The 3,911-nt window shown below is 35.5% G+C and overlaps 1 long non-coding RNA gene across 1 annotated transcript; it reads right to left on the bottom strand.

The window, feature by feature from the left end:
• Nucleotides 1-887: 887 nt before the first annotated feature.
• LOC106524343 (uncharacterized) lies at nucleotides 888-3,763 on the bottom strand. The gene is made up of 2 exons (XR_001310999.1): nucleotides 3,641-3,763; nucleotides 888-1,384 (listed from the first exon to the last, which is right to left on the bottom strand). It is a non-coding gene; the product is annotated as an uncharacterized LOC106524343 (long non-coding RNA).
• Between the last annotated feature and the right edge of the window lie 148 nt (nucleotides 3,764-3,911).

The following is a 3,911-nucleotide window of genomic DNA, read 5'->3' as shown; positions in this document are numbered from 1 at the left end:
ACTACAAACACAATTGCACCTTTAAGGCATTAATAGCAGTTGCTCCTAATGGTACCAGAGTTTTTGTTTCTGATCTTTATGAAGGAGCTATTAGTGACAAACAGCTGTTTGAAAAGTGTGGCACCATGGATTATTTGGATGCTGGAGATCTGGTTCTTGCTGATCGAGGTTTAACTGTGAAAGAATTTCTTCAGCAGAAACAGGTAGAGCTTAATATCCCACCTTTTTTGATGGGCAAGGAGAAGCTGACTCCTCAGGAAGAGCTGCCTACTAGGCGCATAGCCAAGGCTAGCATTCATGTGGAAAGGTACATGGAAAGAGTCAAAAAATACAAGCTCATGTCTGGTATAGTTCCACTGAGCATTGCTCCCATTGCTAACCAAGCAGTATTTGTTGCCTGTTGTCTGGTAAATTTCCAGGATCAAATTGTTAAATGAAAGTTATTGAGTTAGGTTGTTATCCCTGTGTTTATGATGTTTTCATTGTACTGTTTACGTATAGAAAACTTCATCAAACTACCGTAAGTTTTGTAAATATTTTAACTTAACAGTCAGGTCTCTGACGTGATGTTTTTTTAACAAATACAGAGCGATGTCAGGGCAATGAACAATTAATGTTTTAAATCCTAGTTATGTTGTGGACTTATGCATTGGAATAATTTCATTTTTATATTTTTTAAATTGCGCTTCTACCTGTAATTTAGAAAGTAAAAATGTTGTGGTTTACAACTAACATTAACCATGTTTTGGTTCTATGTAAATACTATGCATCTTTTTGTTTAATTGGATCTTGAAAAAATGGTTTGATATACAAACTTGTAAATAATTTAAGTGACATGTACACGTTACACAAACCTGATGTACTTTTCTGACTAAAATGATCACAAATTGCCGATTTTGCTCTTTTATTCAAAAACCACCAGTGTACACTGTACACAGCATTCAAATAAATGAATATTTTTTAAATAACAAAAAACAGTTAATAAAGAATCAAAGATGATTAGTAGTAGCAGCTGTGCACAAATGATGTCACTGAATAGACTTCTGTCTGACAACCAAAATAGTTCAAGTACATTCAAAAAATCTGGACATGCTAATATAGCCAAGCCAATGACATTTCATKATCATTGCCATTCTCCTCTGGATTAACAAACTTTATGGATTCCAACACAAAATGGTAAATGTGTCCATAGTTGGACATCCCTGAAACCGGGTGAGAGGGAAAATTTCCCCAGTTGTTCACAGGGGACACTGGCACTGCAGATATGGTCTGTGGTTCTTTACTGTGGCTTTGGAGCTGGGAGATCTTCATGGCAAACCACTTCCCATCATCAACTGTGATAACAAGCTTTTTGTGGTCACCGCTAGCAAAACACGCCCTGCACCTATGTAGGAGCAGAAAAAAGTAAATGTTGAAATTTTATGAAGACAAGGAAATAATAACAGTCAAATTACAAATAATCCAAAACACAAAAGCATACATCATCACTTTCTTTGTGTATAGCACATTTAAAAAACAACAGTGTTGACCAAAGTGCTTCACAGACACAATAAAATTACATCTGTAAACAAAATAAAAAAACAGATAAACAAAAATTAAGAATTAACGAAGTTTATAAGATTAAATTAGAAGACAGCTCCTGTAAGGTATCGAACAACTTTCTCATTTGTTTTTCTCAGGCAGACAGCATATCTTGTTAACAGCTAGCAGCTAACACCGGGTAACAGGGACGCTCTTACCTTTTTATCAATTCAATGCAGTTTCTGGACATTTTCAGTCCTCTGCATTGTAACCACCGCTTTAGTTGAGTGTTGCTGCATTCCTCCAAAAAAAAAAAACCAAACTATTTTGGCGCCGGGAACGTCATCTTCATTTAGGTTTACGTGCAAAAATGCTTTGGATTCAGCCATAATGAATGGGGTCCGCTGCAAAATATGTTTGACATTCGGGACTTCGGGGATTTCCGGAAATTCACGTGATGTCATCTCGGACCAACGCTATTGAGAGGAACTGCGTAGGAAGGCAAGGGCCAGGCTAGGAGGCAATCACTTTTCCATACAGGACCAAGTTGGTTTGGGTTGCTTTTGCTCCCATAATAAATAAAATCCTGATTTTAAAACTGATTTTTTATTTACTCATGTTAACTTTGTCTGATATTAAGATTTGTTAGATTTTTCAAACAGGTCCAATTATTATTTTGCACCAAGCAAACACAACACAAATGTACCATGTACCATGATATTTTTGGAAGATTTTGAGTGATCGTGATGAGTCATCACTTCCAGTTAGGTTCATTCTGAATCAATGAAGAAATACACAGCAATGTCTTATAAAGTAATATTTGCTCATGCAGAATGGGACAGAACTGATGTAGGGTTAGGAACTTAAATTTGCAAGGAAGGTAATGTTAGAAATGAACTCTGATGAGTCAGATTAACTCAATTAATTTTAAACTATATGTCATGTATTTAAATAAATTTAATAAAAACACTGTCACCATATATAACAATATGTTATTTACATAATTTATTTTAATAACTTTTATTGTCACTCGGTTGGGAAATAAATTCTCTGCATTGTTCTCATTGCACATCTGAGCASACATGTGGAGCAGTGAGCTGCTGTTTGAAGCTCCTGGGCGGCCAGTGTGGGGCAGACATTGTTGGTCTGGGGAGTTAAATAAAACCTTTTTTAAATTCAATGTTAAAGTATCATGTCAACATTCAAGATAACTGCACAACTAAAAAGTTAATAAAACAAATACAAATTTAACTAAAAAAAACACTTCAAGGCAAGAAAACATAATGTGGCTCTGGAGCTGCGGGTTGCCGGCCTCTGTTCTAAGGAAAATCTCCTTACAACACTCCAACACAACACAGATTTTGTTGAGTGTGGTTTGCTTCGATCAGTGACAAACTATATCCTCTCTTCAATAGGATGGTCTGCAGCACGTTTGCAACCATCCTTAGAGTCAACCTGTCTGTCTTTTAAAGATGATATCTGAAAGTAATCATTGTAACTACAACAGAGTAACTTCTAGAGTCAACCTGGTTTAACATGGTCAAAGCTAAACAACCTTATCAAACACTAAAAAGACAACAACTCTTCCATTGTGACAAACACTGAGCTGATAGTAGATGAGATATTTGAACACATACTATACAGTATATTATTACACATACTATGTATTATTGCATATTTATTCATTCATGCAGCCTCTTGGCCAGGTCATGTTTGTAAATGAGAAGTGGTTCTCAAACAGTTTACCTGGATAAATAAAAGGTTAAATAAATAAAAAATAAATAAACATACTGAGTGATAATACAGTGGTGATCCCACAAGATTTCTGTCTAAAACTCTTGATGCAAGGCAGCAGGCATTAGTCACTCCTTCAATATTTACTAGTTTAAACAAAGCCCTATCATCCCTTCAAGAAATTCATATCACAAACCAGCAAACATGCCGAGTTGTAATTGCTTTGCGTTAAACACACAAGGTTTGAAACAGACACAGAGTAACTTTCCGCAGGTAAAACCCGCATTATTTGCGARTTTGCGCTGTTTTAGTGAAACTTTRATGTTATAGACGTAGTGCACAAAAGCTACACAAACACAATTAAAACATAAGTAATACAACTTACCCGTGAGGTTTCTTGTGAAAACGTGTAAACATTGAATCCGCTTCCACCGGTGTAGGACCGCCATGTTGTTGTTCTGAAAGGACCCAAGATAGAACGGGGGTGGCCAAAAAACTGCCTTAAAGCTTTAGAAAAAATAAATAAATAAAAAAAATCCCCCCTAAAATTAAACACGGAAAATTCATACATTTAAATGGCCCTTTAATAACATTTGTTTAAAATAAATGGGAATTTTTTTAATTAAATCTACATATACATATATGTAGCTATGAAC

This window comes from Austrofundulus limnaeus, unplaced genomic scaffold, assembly GCF_001266775.1.
Source record: "Austrofundulus limnaeus strain Quisiro unplaced genomic scaffold, Austrofundulus_limnaeus-1.0 Scaffold183, whole genome shotgun sequence".
In the NCBI taxonomy this organism is placed as follows: domain Eukaryota; kingdom Metazoa; phylum Chordata; class Actinopteri; order Cyprinodontiformes; family Rivulidae; genus Austrofundulus; species Austrofundulus limnaeus.
The sequence above is the reverse complement of the archived record's forward strand: the minus strand, read 5'-3'. Positions and strand labels throughout refer to the sequence as shown.